Source organism: Triturus cristatus, chromosome 4_1 (genome assembly GCF_964204655.1).
Source record: "Triturus cristatus chromosome 4_1, aTriCri1.1, whole genome shotgun sequence".
Taxonomy (NCBI): domain Eukaryota; kingdom Metazoa; phylum Chordata; class Amphibia; order Caudata; family Salamandridae; genus Triturus; species Triturus cristatus.
The window spans coordinates 237,804,462-237,824,905 of record NC_140585.1 but is presented as its reverse complement, the minus strand read 5'-3'; the positions used below and the strand labels follow the sequence as shown (position 1 = coordinate 237,824,905).

The 20,444-nt window shown below is 45.8% G+C and overlaps 1 protein-coding gene across 2 annotated transcripts in view; it reads left to right on the top strand.

Moving 5' to 3' along the window:
• The window catches only part of LARGE1 (LARGE xylosyl- and glucuronyltransferase 1), a 998,660-nt gene that overhangs the window by 184,393 nt on the left and 793,823 nt on the right, over positions 1-20,444 (top strand). The window lies entirely within an intron of this gene.

Sequence of the window (20,444 nt, the reverse complement as noted above, 5' to 3'; positions counted from 1 at the left end):
AATTTAGGTGATCAATGCACCTCCTAGGTAGTTGTGTCTTTGCCTTAGTCACATTCTTGACTCATAAAAAGCATGGAGGTTAATGTGCCTGCTGCAAAGCAGATCAGACAACATCGAGGTCAGAAATGTGTATTTCATGTTGATAGGTAACTGGGTTCCTGCTTTTTACCCAGAGATGCTTTTGTTACCTGCATTTCATAAACTGCTATAATTCTAATATAGCACAGCGAAGCTAGGAACCAGCATCAAGGAGCTGCAGCAAACTACAGGGCATGGGTTTAGTTTAGAACCTTGATGTTATGTTTTAAATCCTGACTTTTTGTGTTTCTTCCGACCATGCACTCTTTAAATATAATGCCTACCTGGAAGGATATGTGACTCCTGCACATTGGAACTCTGTTTCTTATATAACGTTTCCTGTACATTTAGTTACACACTTGTATGACTTATTATCTCTGCATAATGTGTGTGTGATGTAAAGTGCTCTGACACCCTTCACTGGGATTAGAAGCGCTGTAAAAGACTCAAATACAAAAAATTGTAAGTGCTATTTAAATCCTCATTTGCATAATTACTTATAGAGACATGTAAATCTGACGTTCTTACAGTGCATGCATCTAGAGGGCTTGAACAAAGTCGAAGCCTGTTTGCAAATCCTAGCTTTTTTCTTGAATCCTTGTGAAGTGATAAGCAGCTGGGCGCCTTTGTTTTCCTCCATTGCATTTGCATCTAGATGGCTCCCAGCCAGGATGAGGCTGCAACACAAGGAGTGCTGGTGGCCATCTCAATGTTTCCCGCACTGCCTCACTTTAAGGCAGTTGTCTTTATTCTTTTTAATGCTGCACCCCCCCTCTAAGAATCACAAACCTATTGTCTCACAATCATTCTATACAATTACTTGGCAGCTCTCAACATATTGACCAATTCATGTATCCCTTTTAAAAGCGCAAACGCATGATTTCCAGCATACGCATGGAAGGCTGCCTCCATGAAAGTATAAACACATCAACAGTGTCGTCCTATCCCAGAAACTGGGGACACTGATTTAGACCCCCCACTTTGACATCTACTTGCAGCCAGGACACAAGTGATAAAAAACATACGTTGCTGATGGCCCATTACAGAGTGTCTCGTCCTCTCTCTGTTTTCTTTAATTAGAAACACAGCGCTCTTTTCGGCATGAGGTTCGCCTCACTACCACAGAGGCTAGATAAATGCCTCTCCTCCTCAGCGTGATAGCCCACGCCCCCTTGCCCGGAGACCAATTCAAGTCCTGCAGAGGAGTATCGGGCTGACCATTGGGGTACTCGGCTTGAAACGGCCAATGTGTGGGCTGTCTATTCTTGGTCAGGTCATGGCCCACTTGACTAAACAGAAGTCTCAAATAGTGGCTGTTTGAAGCTGGACCACCTGGCAGTGCAGTGCCAGGCAGCCCCAAAGGCCAGTCCAACAACACTGCGTGGGGGCCCTCCACACAGTTTGTAGATTCTGTTCTTAGGGCAGTTCTTCTATCTCTACTAAATCCTGATAAAAACAAAGTTACTTGCTTAATTGCCCTCAAAATAAGGTTATGTTTCAATGTAGCCGAATGTACAGCGCCTAGAGGTACCTGCTTATAGCACACTGTACAAATATCTGTTACCATCATTGGTTACTTTTGGGGTTTACCTCTTTTCATGCCCCAGTGTCCCTCTGAGGTCCCATCTTACAACTCCCAGTTTCCTCTCACATCCTACCACAGGCCTGGTAGGTAATAAAGTTCTGCCATGGCTGGTCTGGGGAGTGAAGGATATTCTCAAGAGATTAGTACAGACCTAACACAAATTGCCAGTGTTGTGAACAGTTGCAGCCTGGTGCGTCCTATACATCTTTACCTTTAAAAACTTGCAGTTTTCTGAAGGCAGACTGTCAAAGCCACTGAAAGATGACATGATTGTGCAGCAGTGGCATCTTCTGCTGAAGGGTGGATCGACAGGGTTTTCCGAATGCGGCACTTTGCAAACTAATTTGCAGATAACAGCAAAAATTTGTTTCAAACTCAAACAAATCAAGTTACTGAACAAAATGTGTCACGTGGTGCAGTGCAGTCCTGTGTGGTGTCAGGGACTTTTATGGTTTGAATTGTGGAATGGAAATCACAATTCTAATGTATTTGGCCAGAGTGATTGTTCTGTAGTGATTCAATGAGACAGTTGTGCACAACCGTACACAAACTAGCCTTGCCTCACTAATCGTGGCATTGCCGGCAGGCGGTATTGTAATATCTTGTGTGTGATGGAGCCCAGCGATGCAGAGTATGGAGAAACACATATGGTCAGGCCATGACCTTCTGCCTCTTTATGCAGGGGCTCCTTCCTCGTGGCGTGAGGGGCGGATTTTATTTAACAGTGAAGTCCCATTATAAAACGCTAAAATCTGATAGGCAGCTCAGTCACCTACTGCTCGCACCCCCCACCCATGTGCGAAGATCCCCAATCACTGTATTGCCTATGCTTCATTCAGGGGTCTGCAGCTGCCAGGACCTTAATCTCCTTTACGCCTCCTAGCGGTCCGCCTTCTGATTCCCCACCACCTGTCCGTTATCTGATTCTGAGGAAATGGAGCAGACGGCACAAATTTGGCTCTTCTCAAAGGGGTTCCACGTGCATCTGCTAGATTGGATGGTGTTTGACCCAGTGCTTAATTTGAGCCAGTGGTTTCTGGTGCTTGGCACTGGCCCCTAATTGTCAACACCGGCGCTCATGATAGTCTACCAAAAGGTGGTGCTGTCTGGCTAATTTCTAGATGACCACAACAACAGTTAATTGGTAATTCAATATACATTAAAAATGACTATTACCTGCCGCCCAAACCGTTCTAATCGCTTTGGGGGCCTGAAATAGTTTGAACTGTTACACTTGTAGTAGTGTGGTGGCTAGTAGTTGTGTTGGTACGATCATTGGCAGCACAGCAGGGGCAATGTGTGGTGCAAATTTACAAATTATGCACTGATTTGACCAAATAACTCCAGTCCTTATCGACTGTACAGGCATCCACTTGAAACAGATTCAGGCTTTCAGACCCGGTTTACTGCCTTTGCCCAACTATGGGCAAGAAAAACTGTCTACTGCAGATGGATCCAGGTCGACAAGAATTAAACCTTGCGTTATACTCAAGACATAAAGATCTACCAAAGTCAAAACCTTCAAGGGGTCAAACCCAACCAAACATCAACAAACACAGGGACTTTCCTGAACTCCTGTTTTTGGTGATTGTTAATCATGTGAGGTTAGGCTAGAAGACGAAGATTGATTTTTTTTTTTTTCCCCCTTGATGCCCCTTTGTAGCAAACATGTGCGTGTTGATCCTCTCAGACCCTCCACCTCCCTCGTGGATTTCAGAGCTAAAACACATTGGTGTAAATAGCACCTGCTGATAGGATCCTATTGGTGTCACCATGGTTCAGAAGAACCTTGATTGCGTGTTTCAATCAATCAGTCACTTGGGGTTGGTAAAGCGCAGCTACTCAACCGTGAGGGTCTCAAAGCGCTGGCCCACTTTTGTACTCCCTTTGTCCATTCCCTGCATAGATCAAGCAGATCTTCACATTCATTCTATTCTTTGTTGATGATTGGCTGTTTGTACAGAGCGACGATCCATTCCGCTTAGGCCACGTTTAATAAATGCTAAGTATCTATTAATGACAACACAAATGCTTTTTGCTAGGACATTCTCCTGGGGCAGAGTTTGCTGCCCAGATACAAGAGCCCACATTATATTGCTTCTGGTTATTCCTTGCACAGTGTGATGCAGTTCCATTGTTTAGGGGGCAGGGGTGGCAGGGAGCGATAGGGGGCACTCAGTCTCCTACATAAGTACATTTAGTTGGTATTCGTCTTCCTTCACACTGGGAGCAAAGGTTGTTCCTCCGGTCCCACTTCATCCCCCCTGGGGACCAATTAAATAGGATGGCTTGTAATGTTGGCTCAGTCTCATGTTTAAACATGATGGTCGTGTCAATCCCCACATTCCCTCGTATGCGCTAGAACGCTATGAAGTGGCGTCTAAGATGGCGCCCGCCTCCTCATCAGCGATACATTAGGAGACCTTTCCTCTGTGGGGAGCCTCGCCGGGCGCCAGTGCTCTTGAAGACCTTTGAAGGCCTCTGTTGGGCCTCTGTTGGGCCTGGGGCACCATGCTTGGTCGGGTGCTCTCCATTAAGGATGCAGCTGATGAAGGAGGGGTTGCCGCCGCTCCTATCCGTTTGCGTGGTCCTTCTTCGATATCCGGCAGGGTCGCCTTCACTGTCGGCCTCCCCATTCAGGGCCCTTTCATCCTCTTTCCTACGGGCCTAATTGGCTCTGCGGCTCCTATAATACCTTCAGCTCTTGTCACTTAGAGGTCCGCGGGCTTCCTGGAGCACTCTGGGGGCATGTTCATCAAGCATGGGCTGATCACACGCGCAGCAGGCAAGCAGCAGGGGGTCGCAAAACAAGTCTCATCATTTCGCCTTAAGTTATGCAGAGGGCTTATTTTCTTGTGTTCCTTCTCCCTCCAAAGACTCTTGGAAACCATGACCGTGCAACCCTGCCTTCCGCTCCAGAGGGGGCATTTGTTTGAAATGCCATCTCTTCCATCTGCAGAATTACACAGCGAATGCTTCTTATTATAAATAATGTGTTTTTTGCAGCTTGTACCTCATAGCATTGACCTAGTTATCTAATAAAAATGCCCTTTCATAAAGGAAGAGGATACAGTTCGTACTATAGAGTCTGTTATTGATCGAGATGCGTCTCGTTTTATGCATATTGTGACTGTAGCTTGGTGCAAATTTACTACATTAATGTATAGTTGCAACGAAAGGACTGCATTGATGTTTACCGCTACCTGATATCATTCAGTGGTAAATGCTAGGTTTAGGGTTTTGGGTAGAAGCTTTTTAGGGTAGGAACAAGAGTTGACCTGAGAGCTAGGGTAAGACTGCGTTCTAAGGTAGGGTAAGGCTTAGGGTTATTGGCAGCGAAAGAGTAAGGTTCAGTTAGGTTTATTGTTATATGTAAGAGGTGTGCTTATGGGTTGGTTGGGATAAGAGTCGGGTCCATATAAAGACTGGGTTTATGTCTAGGGATAGGTCTGGGCAAGAGATTTCTATAAGCATATGTTGGATAAGTGTTAGCACTAAGCTTTAAGCTCAGGTCCGGGTTGGGGGGTGGTTATTAGGTGTAAAGCGATGTTCCTTGTGTATGTACACGGTGCAGTGGCTAAGTTCCTTAAAGATGTACCTGGTAGTAAGTCGTGGTTGCTCACAATTACTAGTAGGTTGATGTATTGTCCTTGATGCTAATCAATCATCAGGATTCTTATAGAGCGCCGCTAATCACCCGATAGGGTCTCATGGCGCTTGGGTGGGGTTTCTGCAGTTCAGATGTGACAGCATACAGCTGGCTGTGGAACCGGATGTTGAATAGGGTTAGCCTGATTACTCCAACACTTTGTTGCCTTTTCACCTGCCAGTTATGGATTACAGTTCTGGATTATGTTGTACAATTGCAGTGGAATCAACTTTATCTGATGCTAAGAGACGCTTCATGTTTTACTGTGGTCAGTGACTAGGGGGGGTTGTTTCACACATGTGGAATAGTTATGCCCACAGTTGGGGGGCCCTTTCTTTGTAGCCCGACGTTAGCCATGAACTTATGTTTTTTTAGTTCATTTTTTAAGATAAAAATAGAGCTAAGAAGAGAAGCTTTCACCCAGTCTCCTTCGTCCATTGGTCTGTACAGTTGTCATTCATATTTTTGCTTCCGCCCACCACACTTTACAGCACAACCAGTGGGTCAGCTCACTTGAGCCATACATTCTTTTCTCTGTGGGTGAAGGATTACTGCTCAAGGACTATGTTGTAGCCTGCAGAGAAAGTACTACCTTTCAGTTCCAGGGACTTGTAGGCAAGTGTGGGCTTTTAAAAAATGTTATTATTATTATTATTTTTTAACTTACATTAAACTTTCTGAGGCTATCTGCTACTGTGTCGCCGCCGCTGCGTGCAATACATCGCAGTCAACGCACACTGTTTGTAGTGGCTCGTGTTTTAAAATTGGATTTCATCTGATTCCAATCTGTCCACCTTTGCATGCGCCTTCAAGGGCAGTCATCTTCGAATGTTTTTGTTAAAGTTTATTGCAAAAATATTAAAGGAAAATAACCTGCACACGCACATATGTATGTTTGCATGGGCTCCATTTTTAAAATCTTTTTGTAAAAAGGTTTTACAAACAAGTAAAAAAAAGTAATTGGCAAAGACAATAGGCTGGCATCCAACAACAGACCTATGGTTTTGCCAATGCTTGTTTTTGTATTAACTCTACGGTATAAAAGGCTATTGGACAGGGAGGGCCCCTTCATCTCATTAAAATGAGTTATTGCATACCAGGAATGGGGATGACCTCCATATCACTGCATTTACTATGGCCCTGCATTTTAGAAATGGGCCTGACTAACCAACAACCCCCCACCCATCACCTCCATTTACCTGATGAAATGCACACCTTTCAAGCCTGTTATTTCCAGCGTTGACAATACTTTGAGCACCCCAAGAGAGCGAATGCTACAGAATTATTAAAAGGACACAATACAGTGGTGTTCCCCACCAGTGTAACAAAACTCAGAGCACAGGAAAGTATGTGGATTCGAAACGCACTGCAGAGATAAAACCTTTTTTTGTTTTTAATCAAAACGCATCTTCTTTACCTACTGTTGTTCCTTAACCGTCTGTTTATGGATCTATATGCAGTCTTGGAAATTTGCAAATAAAAATAAGCAAAGTACATTGTCCTTGCAAGATTGCACTTATGGTGTTTTTTATATTGTCTTTATTTAATTTTTACAATAAGTTCTGTAAATCAAACATTCCTATAGGTGTTTTCATAAATAGCATGAGGAAGTTTATAAATTCTTACTATCTTTTGGTAATGTGAAAATTGCACCTTCTCAGCGTTATATTGTTACTCGGAGTTGTTGCCCTAATCCAGGGTTCTCTGAAGTCGGTCCCGGAGAGCCGGACCCATGGCAGATTTTAGCATATCCCTATTTAGGTAAATGTGTAGTTATTTTAAAAATCTGCCATGGAGCCGGCTCTCCAGGACCGACTTTGAAGAACCCTGCCCCAAACAAACAAACAAGCCATTAAGGGCTCGTTAAAAATGTGTGGTTGAAGGAAGATGTTTTAATTTGTACAGAGAGGCAGCCCGGGCACCTGGCAATGGCAGCTGCTGCTTTTTGCACCCACTCTGCTTAATCCAAGTTATTGGAGCAGTTTTTTCAAATTTTTATATGTCCTTGTCATTTTCTGGATAGAATTTATTTCAAAGCGTGTTTGTCCGTCCGCTGTAGGGTAATTACATTTGACAATGGCATATGTCAGTTTAACTGCATTTTCCAGCCAGTTATTGAACAGAAAGTTCCATTTAATCTCATTGTGGAACAGCGATTTCAGCAGAGGGAGAGGGCACATAGGCATGATGGAAGCCATTTTGAACTAGGTGGGTGATTGCCTCACAACATACACAGCAGACAGTTTTGGATTGGGGGTGTTTACCACATACACTTCAGAAGCACCAAGTTTCATAACTTTGTACCCAGTTTTGGAAGGCCTGTACCCAGCTTTGGGTACTTTGCCGTTGAACACAGAGGATGTTCTGCACGCCTTGACCTTCTTGTATGTATAGATGGTACATGTTCTCTGGGTTGAGCTGTAGCCAAAGCTTTTGGAGAGCGTTATTTGTAGAAAAATTAGAGTAGATGGAATATGTTGACTTATTGCATATTGAATGTTGCGTTCTTAAACTAGTTTCCATTTCAATAGCTCATTTCAGCTCATCATATCTTTGGGCAACAAAAGACTGTTGCCACCACTGTGTACAGGAGATAAGAGCATGAAAGGTTAAAAAGAATATTGTTTATGCAAAAAGACACAGTATGTGGCTGAAGGGGTCTGGTCAGGAGTGTTTCTTCACAGGAAGGTTGCTGTGCCCCTCTGGAACAGATCCGTGACCAGCCTTCCTGCAAGGGTGAACGCATGTATGGGAGGTGCCACGAACCCTCTTCGGAGGTGGTGGGTTTACGTAGCAGCTCTTGTAGAGAAGGGGAAGCGATGCAGCAACCACTGGAGATATAGTGACTCCAGTGCACATGCGGCACACGCACAGAGCACTCCCTTGCAGAGGTGGTGAAACTGTAGAGCCGTACCCAGACATGCAGAGCCATATACTCCAGATCAGTAGCGGCTGGTGTCAGGGCAGGGTGGCGGGAACGATGGATAATAACGAAAATACAAACAAAACACAAAAAAGTACCTAGCTGCCACCCGCCACATCACTGCTCCTCTCTTGCTCCAGTCCACTGCAGGCACAGGCTCCCAGACTCCCCTGTGGCCAATCCAGATGTTGCTCTCATGCTGTTGGCAGCATGAGAGCAGCGTCAGGATTGGCCTGAGCACCCTAGATTTGTGTTCCCATCGAGACTGGGAACCTGTGCATGCTGTCTCCAACCCGAGCTACTTTGCAGGGGAGGAGACATCTCCGTGCGCATGTCAGTTTGGCCATCCTAAGATGGCCGGCCAAACTGACATGCGCACTGACAATAGTGCGCACCACTTCTCTTACAGCCTGTCACTGATTTAGGCTCCGCCTGCAAGACTCGGCCCAGGAAAGAAAAATAAAAACAATAAAATATATATTTTTTTTATTTTTCGAAGTTTTGAGGTTGCTGACGGGGTGAGGTGCGGTGCTCCTTTGCCATAGTGGAGGAGGCGATGCTGCTCCCGATACGCAGCATGCTGCAGAGATGGTAGAGCCTCCAGGCAGTACCGTGCACAGCTGGTAGATCTTTTAAACACCCCCTTCCGGCGCCTGGATACCCCTTCGGGGTGATTAGCGCACTCTAATACTGATTGATTGATTCATTGATTACACCAATTGGACTTTAGCTCTTAATATTTCCTACGCAAGATTATTGTGATCGGAACAATCTCAAAATGATTCTTAATCAGACCACAGTGATAGTATTTGGAAGTAAGTCTAACAATGGTCAAATAAATTCAATCTTGGGATGCTGTTCCTTTGTTTATGGTGGGAGTTGTAATTCAGTTTGAAGTGTAATTGAATGCTTAGAACTAAGGATTTTTGAAAGTGAATCAGGAACCACAAAAGATGTTATTCGCATGGAAACTTGCAAGGGTTGATGGGAATATTAAGTGATAGATCCTCTCTCCTTTGTTATCATATTCTTAATCGAGCTCAACTGCCCGGTATTCATTTGATTTGTTTTGTAAGGTAAGGTATGCTGTCTGACGTAATGTATGCAGAATTTATTAAACAATGTAAGCTGAAGTCTTTATGAGTAGATGTTTCTGTGTTTCCAGCAGTATCTTAAGTTGTATATTAAAACTCTGTCTTCTAAACACTATTTTCACAAGTTTGAAAGGCGCACATTGATGTAGTTTTCCCTAGTTATTTTTCAGAGCCTTTCAGGTTTCTGCAGCAATTAATGTGCTTTTGGTTTCAGTACATAAGTGAGGATGTTTTCTTCTTATTTAAAATGTATGTGCAGATTATGCGCACTAGAGGTGAGATCATCGCCTCTGTTTCTAAGGGCTTCATTCCGAGTCTGGCGGTCCACGGACTGCCAGACTCGCGGGGGTGCAGTGGTGGTCTTCCAACCGCCCCATTACGACCAGGGCGGTCGGGCCGCCCTGGGACCACTGCAACAGCCAGGGCGGTCGCGCCACAGTATTGAGGCCACAATATGCGTGGCGGGCCCGCTGCGGCCCTGCCAAGCATATTACGAGTTTCCTCACCACCACACATTTCATGGCGGTGCAACCGCCACGAAAAGTGTGGCAGTGAGGAAATGAAGGCCCCTTTGTGCCTCACTCCAGGTGGATGTAAATGGGGGGCACAGCATGTACCCCCCGTGTGCATGCACACCAGTTCCTGCACAGCATGGACTGCAGCAGTTAATGCCATGTAAGTACTGCCTTTGATGTTCCCATTGCGGTGCCACCCAGGGAACACCAAAGAACCACCCGCCAAACAGGAGAAAACGTCTAATCTGATGGGCGTTTGTACGTGGGTTTGGCGGTGCGGCCGGTCCCGCACCGCCAAACTCATAATGAGGCCCTAAGTCATTATCTTGCAATATTACTTGAAATTGTTTATAAAACATAAAGAAAGATCTTCCACTAAAGCACTTTATATGAGACCACAAGGTCAAAGTGCAGAAATCTTTGAAGGAGCGACAACCTTTTTAGATGTAGAAAATGTTGGGATAGCACACCAAGCAAATGAGAATTAAATATGGAATTTTAAAAACTGATGATTTAATGGCTATTGGCCTTTAATTCTGTGATTGTTTTTATCTTTTTGTCCTTTCTGTTTGATGAGCATTATCATTTAGTGATCATGTAAAGTGCATAATGGTTTGCTTTATCGGATTGAAATTAAAATTTCTATGGTAAAATGAAACCTCAAAATATTTGTACACAAAACTCAAAATCGAGTGAAACTTTAAAAGCATTTGATATACCGCACCTATAATTTTCTTTTCTTCCTTTCCATCCTAGCATGTTGTCCCTTTTGCACATAGCTTGCATAGTGAATCTATAATAATACGTTTTATTTTATAGACTGATTCTCTCACTGCGTGTCTGTGGTACCAAGAGCTGGGATGGCTTTGGTTGATGGTGTTGCATCCTGGGAGGAAGCCTTGGTCCTTGATCCCGTTTCCTGGCGGGGATGTTCTTCCCATGCCGTCAATCAGTAGTACCTTAGTCTGGGGAGGATGATGTTGTGTCGTACCATGGTCCAGAGTGGAAGCTTTTGGTCTATGCTCCTTGTCGGTGTACTAAGACCTGAGAGGATACTGTGTTCTTCAGTACCATGAACTGAGAGGATTTCCTTGGTTTGCGGTACCATCACATGGAGAAGATTCTTTGGTCCCGACCTTGGCCGGTGGTACCACGACTGGGGATGATGATGATGTTGGTCTGCGGTGCAAGGACCTTGGTGTGTGGTACCATAGCCTCTGCAGGATGCATTTTGGTGTGTGCCCTTTGTCAGTCGGTCTATGGTGTGTATGTATGCCTTGGATCAGTTGTAACATGACCTGCGAGATGTCCTTGGTCTGCGGTACCATAGTCTGGTAGGATGTCCTTGGTCTGTGGTACCATGTCTTGGAAGGATACCCTTGGTGGTGGTGGTGGTACCACAGCGTGGAGAGAATGCTGTTGGTCTGTGAGTCCATTGCCTGGGGTGAATCTTTTGATCTTTGCCCCTGGTCGATGGTGCCATGGTCTGGGAAGGATGCTGTTAGTCTGTGAGACCATGGCCCTGGTTGCGTTGAATCAAATCCAGGGACTTTCGAACCCAGGCCCAGGTTAGTTTCTCTGAACACAGGAGTGCAGCAATGTACTACTCTGAAGTGTAAGGGCATGGGCCTAGTGTAGGAGGGAAGACCTATATCTGTGTCTTGTAATTGGTTTAATGTAGGGGAGGAGACACTTTCGTTGGCAGCAAGTGCCACGTGAAAAATCAGACTCTACTTTTACTTGCTAAAGCTGCCCTGGGGATTCCAGTAAAGTGTCTGGGCTCGTGCATGATACACAGACATTTGTTTACCTTTTAGTAACGTTTGTATCCTATGTCAGTGGTTTGAATGCTCTGTAAGGGAGTGCAGGTCAACTGTTTGCATCTCGAAGCGCTGTGTCAGCTTTTCATCCTTCTGAGGTGGATATTATAAATATCATTGTGTTGGTTAAAGAAAACACCTAAAGTTTAGAGTCTTGAAACAAGTTCATTTGTGTTCTGTGCTATAGTGACCAATCCTATTGCCGGACCGCCGCTTTAATGTCTTTAAATACACTGGACCCCTACAGGTAAGCCTTTGCGTCAACAAGAACCACACACGTTCGATCTCTTTTCAAGTGCTTGAGGTCCACACCCGACAAGGCACGGTTGAGAAAACGCCCCTTTCTCTTTTTCTTGCATCCTTATGTAAATATGGATGGCTACCTTCACCATAATTGTAATTGCATTTATATTGCGCTAACTACCATTGACGAGGCGTTGAAGCGCAGAATGGGATGAGTAAGAGAGTGAAGGTAGAGGATATATTTAGAGAGGTATACAGTAAGATATACGGTAGTGCATTGGAGATGCTGAATTGGGAGTAAAGTAATAAATATAAAGATACACAAGTATATGGTGGGTACATATGTATAAGAAAGGTAATATATCTAGATGAAGTTGTATATTTAATAAACCCAGACTTTCAAGTGTTGCTGTTCAAGTATTTGTTTTTACATATATTTTTTCCTTTTTAATAATTCAATAGTGAAGCAATTGTAGATAAATAGTTATGAGAAAAATGTACTTATTTATGCAGTGACCTATAAACAAGTGAAACATCTCCCAAGGAAAGCGCACTCAGATTTGCATAGCTGTTTTAATCTGCGTTTTCACCGGCTGATAATGGCTGTCTGCCTGCTGACTCTTGGCAAGCGCTGCCCGCGTGAGCGCTACCTACCGCCAGGACTGTTTGAGAAGCCGACGCCTGCAATGCACAGGAGGTTGGACTAGGGAGAGAGACAAATGAAGGATTCACCCCCGGGAATTTAAAGATGATGGTGCGGTCCATGCATGGTGAGGAAGGCGACAGGCTCATTGGCAAACTTGAAAGGCGGGGGCAGCGCATTGGCGGGTGCATCCCATGCTCCACCCTTTTATTTCAGACTAAAATTGAACAGGTCTCCTACCATCTATGCAAAAAAATGTATTTGTAGAGGAAACAGGAGTAAGGCTGTTTTTCAGCCAGACTTCATTGGCATGCGATTAATTTGTAAAGTGGACATATTTGGCATATTGCTGGATGGGCACAGCCGGGGCATTGCTGAGGACTTAAAAAAAAAATGTTTTATGTTTGGTTATGCTTGGTTGAGATGGGTGATAACTTTTTTCAGGACAGGTCCTGCCTTGGAACCAAAAACAGTAATCGCAAATTTTGTCAAGCCTGCCCCCATGCTGTGATGTAGCAAGCGAGCCTGACTACAGCAAGGACGGCTGGGGGGGTGGATTTTAATATTTGCGAGGGATGGGAATGCAGCATTGTTCCCCTATGAAAACTTTAACAAGACTGCAAATATGGTGCATTTTACAACATATTTTACGTTATCGAATGTTGTCCAATCATTGAATGGATGAATGGAGATTGGAGACGGGATTGCATGGCTCAATGAATGAATGAATGAAGAGTTGGATGGTGAGGAGTGGGTGAGTGAATTAAATCAAGAATGGATGACAATAAATAAAGACTTTTAGCTATGAGGAACAAATAGTCCCAATGCTGGCCAAGGGTGGGTGCTCTGGTTTTCATTTTAGATTCTGCATGAAAACATCACCCTCCCCAATAACTACTGCCACCAATCCTTATGAAGCACGCGTAGGGTGGATGTGTTTAACACAGTGTACCGGATCAGCAACTCAAAGAGTTAAACACTAAGGGCTAAATTATGAGTCTGGCGGTCTTTTTACTGCCAGACTCGTAGCGATCTTACGTCTGCCACATTATGACCCTAGTGATCGTGCCGCCGACTCCTCCAGGGAACCGCTGTGCCTTAGTGGTGGTGCGGTGGTCCAGAGGCATCCATATGCTTGGCAGGACCGCTGTGGTCACACCAAGCATATTAGGAGTTTCTTCTCCGCCAGGTTTTTCATGGCGGTTTCTCCTCCATGAAAACCCTGGCTGAGAGGAAACAAAGGAGGCCCCCATGTGTCTCATGCCCTGTGAATGCACACAAGGGGCATAACATGTGCCCCCCCCTGTGTGCATGCACAGAAGTTCCAGCACGGCATGGACTCTTCAATCCATGCCGTGCTGGAACTTTTGTTTGACGTCCCTATTGCGGTTCGTATTTTATTGGCACCGCCGTGGGAATGCTAAAAGAATATCCCACCAATAACAAAAATGTAATTCTATGTTGGGAGGTTATCACCCGGGATTGGCGGTGCAGCGGCAGGGTTGCCCCGCCGCCGCACCATCAAACTCGTAATCGACCCCATGTATTAAACATTGATCAAAACCGTAGAGAAAATGAGATAACCATGTAGTGGCTGAATTGCACAGAACCCTTGCATCAATCCTGACTTGACCACATTGTGTGATCCTAGGCAATTACTTTTTTCACAGGGCCTCCTTTCCGTTCATCACATAAACACACCTTGTAATACATCAGTTCAGGTTGTGCGCTGCAGGAAACAAAGGACAATCATATTACTCCATCTATAGTGACCCTGTAGGCAACCTATGGGGACATAAGACGCTTCACTAGTAGTATAGTAGTCAGGGTGGTGGTGAGGGCAAGAATGTTTCCAAGTTCATGATTCGAACCAGACCTTTCTAACAATTGTCACTCAATGCAATGGTATCATGTAATATACTATACTGAAGTGTGTTGCAAAGAGCACGGTATAAACGAATGCACTGCTTTCAGTTTTGAAGAGTCTTTATCATATGTGTACTGGACTCTCTGAGGCAGGTAACCGCAGACCCCTCGCCCGTCCCTGATGGTCAGCGCTGCTCGTGGAGAGCCTGCAGGGGACCCGAGCCACCCAGGTGCAAAAACAAATGGTGTTGAAGCACCCTCTAAAACCATTAGTTTTGCATTGTTTACTTCTAAAGCGCCAGCAGGAAACCCAGTCAGCCCCCACCAGCAACAAAACCGGTCCCCACCAGCAACAAAACCGGCCCCCACCAGCAACAAAACCGGCCCCCTGCCAGCCCACAGGAAATAATGGCCAGTAGCACCAGTCCGGGGCACATTGTCAGGCTGGCTAGTGATGAAGCCGGTTGTAGAGATGCGAGGCTCAGGTGGGCTATTCAAATGGGTCTTGGTCCCGAGGGCAGGAAAAATGCCAGAGGTCGGCAATGGAAAGCAAATGGCCAGGAAGCCCAGGAGAGTGGTTTGTGCTATTGAAGGGGAGCTGCCGGGCTTGAAGGAAATGATAGCACGTGTTGCTGGCCAGGGTATCTTCTGTGAAGTCGATCCAACTATGCGGCAGGGATGTCTCCGCTTCAATCAGACCTATTACAGCAGCCTTTTTCTGCACATGAAAGGTTTCTATCCTCTTTTTCGGTCTGTCATCACAAAGGAAAATGTAACACAGGGCACAAAAGCTGGCCAAGCCTTTAATGATGTTGTCAGAGGCATGTGTACACTGTTTGTGAAGAAAGCTTGAATTACTGCTGGCCATAATGCCCTGCTGCTGTCCCTGCATGTGAAGGAAGCCTGTTCCAATATCTATTTTAAATGTGTGTGTTTTGTATGCGGCAGGGTTTTCAGCACCAATGTATCAAGCGATCAATCAGGATTTATAGAGCACAGCGGCTTCACCTGTAAGGGCCTCGAGGCGCTGCTCCTATCGGGTGAACATCCATGTCTTGAGGTCCTTCCTGAATTGCTGGAGCAATGGTGAGGCTCTGAGGGGCAGGAGAAGGTCGTTCCAGGTCTTGGCCGCCATATGGGCGAATGTACCCTTGAGGGTGCCTCTTAGGTGCGGATAGGAGAGTGCCAGGGACGCCACCAGGCATCCCCACAGAGGTGAGTGCATTTGCACAGTGCACCTTGCGGCAAGGGAATCCCTGCAATGCTCTTGAAATGAAGCTGGATGCTATACGTGCAGTGAAAGGCAGAGCGACTGCTTCAATCCGATGGTTATCTTTTTTCACTGATCAACTGTTCCTAGTGCATATGTTGGTTCTCTTCTGCACTGAGCACCGTACATCTGCTGTAATAGTACACTGTCGAGCCTGTGACTAGCGCACAGCTAAAAGTGCACCGAGGTGCAAACCGGGGAAGTGTAACCTATGTGTAATACGGTCCCCGATGCTAACACTCAACGACCTCAGTGTGGGGGGTGGGGTGCACTGACACAGTGAGGAGCTGGGTAATCCTGAGCAAGGAAGAAAAAAACCCAGTAATGACAATAAAGGCCTCCAGGGGAGCTTGTGCAGAAACCCCCACTATGGGCTTGTCTGTATGTTAAGGGTGCATGGGGGTACTTTGTCACTGCAGCTCATTGTGTGGTGGCTGCACGATGCTATATGGACTTGTCGGAGTATCTTAAACGAAAAATGCTGGGATCAATACTGGCAATGGACTTTACCAATAAGCAATAATGTCTGGTGATAAAGAACGTAAGCCATGTACTAAGAACAGGAGCTCTATTATTCACTTACCTTGGGAGAATGTTAACATGAGCAGTTCAGGAAGGGGCTACATGCATCTTCACTGGGGTCCAGCACATTCAGTGCTATACTGCAGTGCAGACCTGCTCTAGTGTTGGGACTCCGGGCGAAAACAATGGTGTCCTGGACGCTATGCAACATTGTATGGCTTGGGGACCCTGCAGTGAGGCTGATAGGAGGGGGGTGCACAGTGGTTGCTGGTGATTAAAAAGCGGACAGGGCTAAAACTAGGTGATTGGCAACATCTTGGGGATGATAGGGACTTGACTCAAGTCATTTGTGAGATAAAAACTAGTTTATTCCCATAAAAGCCGCTCGGTTATGGAGCGCGTATGGAGAGCGAACATGCAGAGGCTCCGCCACAGTCCACGTCCAGCTAAACTGTCCACTATCCTCTTACAAGATTCCAAACCCCATTTACATCTTAAAATTCCAATGTAGAATCTTTACTAAGGAAAAGATTACGCTATACGCAGAATATAACTCAGTGCCACCAGTAGTTGAAACAGTGGCCCTGATCCTCCTTGACCTCTCAGCAGCATTCAACACTGTATCTCACCACACCCTAATCAAAAGACTTCATCAAATCGGGATCCGGGGAGACGCCCTCTAATGATTCACCTCCTTCCTCACAGGGGGAACTCAAAAAGTGATGCCCCTGAACAACATCCTCCGAGCCCACGACCTCAACATCATATCCTACGCAGACAACACCCAGCTCATCCTCGTTCTCAGAAGACCCCTCCACCACTAGAACCAACTTCCGCAAGAGCACGAAGAATGTTGCCGACTGGACGAAGAACTACTTAAATCTCAAAACGGACAAAACAGAAGTGGTGATCTTCAGGAACAACACCTCCTCTTGGAGGGGCTCCTATTGGCCCTCTGGACTCAGACCCTTACCCACACCAACTGACAACGCCCACAAGCTTGAAATCATCCTGGACAGCAAACTCAACATGAAAAGACACATCAATGCAGTCTCTTCAACCTGCTTCCTCACCCTCCGCATTCTCCAGATAGCTCCTCGTTAATACCAGGAAATCTGTCATGCAAGCCCTAGTCACCAGCCGCCAGGACTATGGCTGCGTACTTTACGTAGGACACACCCTACTCCTGAAGAGACTCCAGACGATACAGAACTCTGTTTCTAGACCCATCCTCGACCTCCCTAAACAGACGCACATTACCACTACCACCTCAAGAAGCTCCACCAGTTCCCCGTCCAGAAGAGATGCCAGTTCAAGATTTTGACACACGTGTAAAAAGCCCTCCATAACCAAGGACCAGCATGCATCAACTAACCGCCTGCAGTTCCACCGACCCTCCAGACACCTGTGATCTTCCTCCCTCACCTAAACTTCCCGCATCTGCCGAAGATACAGTGGAGGACGCTCCTTCTCCTATCTCGCCACCAAGCTCTGGAAAGACCTTCCTCTTCACCTCTGAACTTCTCCCTCCCTCTCGGAATTCAGTAAGGGACTCAAGACCTGGCTTTTTGACTAATACCACCCTCAGCAGCTAGATCCTAGTGGCTGGATACCCTCAAGGGTGATTAGTTGTGCTCTACAAATCTGTATTGATATCATGGGGAGCAGAGCGAGGGAGATCCTGTCGGCAGGGTTGCTATATCATCATGGGGACACAGGAGGTGGACCCCCTGTTTGCAGGACTCTGTATCATGGAGTCAGTGAGACAGAGCCCCTGTCTGCAGGGCTCTACACCATCATGGGAACCAGAGTGAGGGAGCCGCTCTCTGCAGGATTCTATATCGTCATGGAGACCAGAGAGCGGGGATTCCCTCTTCATGGCTGTATATCATGGAACCAGAGAGAGGGAGCCATTGTCTGCAGGGCTCTATATCATGGGGCCAGGGAGAGTGAGCCACTGTCTGCAGGGCTCTATATCATGGACCAGAGAAAGTGAGCCCCTCTATCTGCAGGGCTCTATTTCATGGGACCAGAGAGAGGGAGCCCCTATCTACAGGGCTCTACAGTCCTTTCTGGGGCAGGGTGACAACCAGCAGGACAGCAAGTTCCACGGATGGTTGCCTTCCAAGTTCTAGGAGGTTGATGTCCATTATCAAGAGCTCACTTCATCCAGGTGGGGCGGTCTACATTGCTCTGAAGATGTTAAGGAACCGTCTGTCATCAGGAATCAATTGGGGCCAATTTATTTGTGCTGCTGCTCTGTTCGTAGCTTTCACTGGGCGCTCTATAAAGGGAGCCTGAACTGCTGTTGACTGCACCACCTATGCTGTTTTGTATGTAAAGGAAGCGTGCAATGCACTGTGCTGGTTGTGATCAAACCATCTCTGGTGCTGGCCAAACATCACTTATTTTAAATCCTTGATGGACGTGCACTCTCTTGGTAACCATTTACAAGCACTTGTCTTCCTATGGTGTTTCTGAATGTGAAGGAAGCTTGCACTGCCTTTCTGCACTGTGATAGTTGTGACCAAAGCTTTCACAACTGCTTCGCAGACATCACCTATTTTGCATCCATCAGGGACGTGTACTCTCTTGCTAACCATTTACATGCCCTTGTCTTCCGATGGTGTTTGTGAATGTGAAGGAAGCTTGCACTGCCTTTCTGCACTGTGATGATTGTGGCCAGAGCTCATGCTGCCTAAACTTCACTTACTCTCAATGCTTAATTTGAGCTGGTTGTTTCCGGTGCTTGACATCTGCCCTTATGACAGTCTGCCCCATGGTGGTACTGTTATCCTAATTTACAGACAAGTACAACAAAAGTTGTTTATTGAATCAGTATAGATTAACAATGATAAATATCTGTTGCGCAAGCCATTCTTAAAGCTTTGGGGGCCTGTACTAGTTTGTGTTGTCACACTTGTATGAGTGTGATTGTTAGTAGTTGGCTTTGAAACTGTCATTGGCAGCGCTGATGGGAAATGGGTGGTGCAAGCGACAGTGGCTGCCAGACGAAAGCCCTTGAATGTATTACTTTACAAATTAAGCACTGCTTACTCTGCATGTGATGGATGCGTACTCTCTTGCTACCATGTACATGCCCTTGTATTCTTATAGTGTGTGAGAATGTGAAGGAAGCTTGCACTACGGCTGCCCAAACAGTACTTAATCTGCATCCGAAGAACAGGCCGTTCTGTTACGGTAGGAATGTGAGGAAAGCTTGCACTTCCCATTGTGTGCTCTTTGTGCAGTATGGGCCAGATGTACAAAGCCATTTAGCATTTCTTAAATGTCCGAGTCACATTTTTGGCTCGTTAAAAAATGCTAAATGGCCTTTCCTATGTACAAAGGCCAAATCGTGGTTGCAGTTTGCGCTTTCTACCTAGAGGAAATCGCAAATTCCGACCGCAATTTAGGGAATCACAAATTGGGTTTACCTAAAGCATTTCCTAAATGCGAATTGGGCATTAGGAAATGCAATTTTTTTAAAAATACATTTGAAATGCATTTTTTAAATTTGACATGAAGCGCGTTTATGCCCCCAGGGCATATGTGCACTTCTGTGTCCACTAGGAAATTCGAAATGCCGCAAGCCCAGAGGGACCCTTGGCTTTTCATTTCTTACATTGCGTTAGAAAATACAAACCATTTCCTATTTTGCCCATTGGCAGGAATGCAATGGCATTTTCTATTTGCAAGTATGAATCGCTATTAGGGAACCGCAAATTTTGTACATATCATTTTGTATTTCCTAAATAGCAATTCCTATGAAACCGCTATTTAGGAACTGCAAAATTAGAATTTCGTACATCTGGCGGATGTCTGAACCCCTGCAGACTGTGCTGTCCCTGGGCTGTGTGAGAAGCTGGATGCCCTGCTGTTGACTCTACTGCAAGCGGTTCTCCCCAATCAATCTTGCTTTTTCCCGGCACACTAGAAGTCACCCAATTAAAGGCAGGACGGAAGGATTCCATCAGGACAGCGGCGCGTCTTCCCCGGACCCTGGTGCGCCATGTAATAAGCAGAATTACTGTCGCTATCTCTGCGCGCACCAGCGCCTGTCGGCGGGGGTGACGGACTTGAAATGAGTTCCTCTTTATCTCCCTGCAGCTGTCAGTTCCTCCTTAGAGGTCTACCCGGCCCAGAATACCAAATGTGCTCCTTGGCGCGAGCTGACCTTTGCTTCCGAGCTGACAGCGATATTAGAAGACATTCATCATTTCACTTCACAGTCCC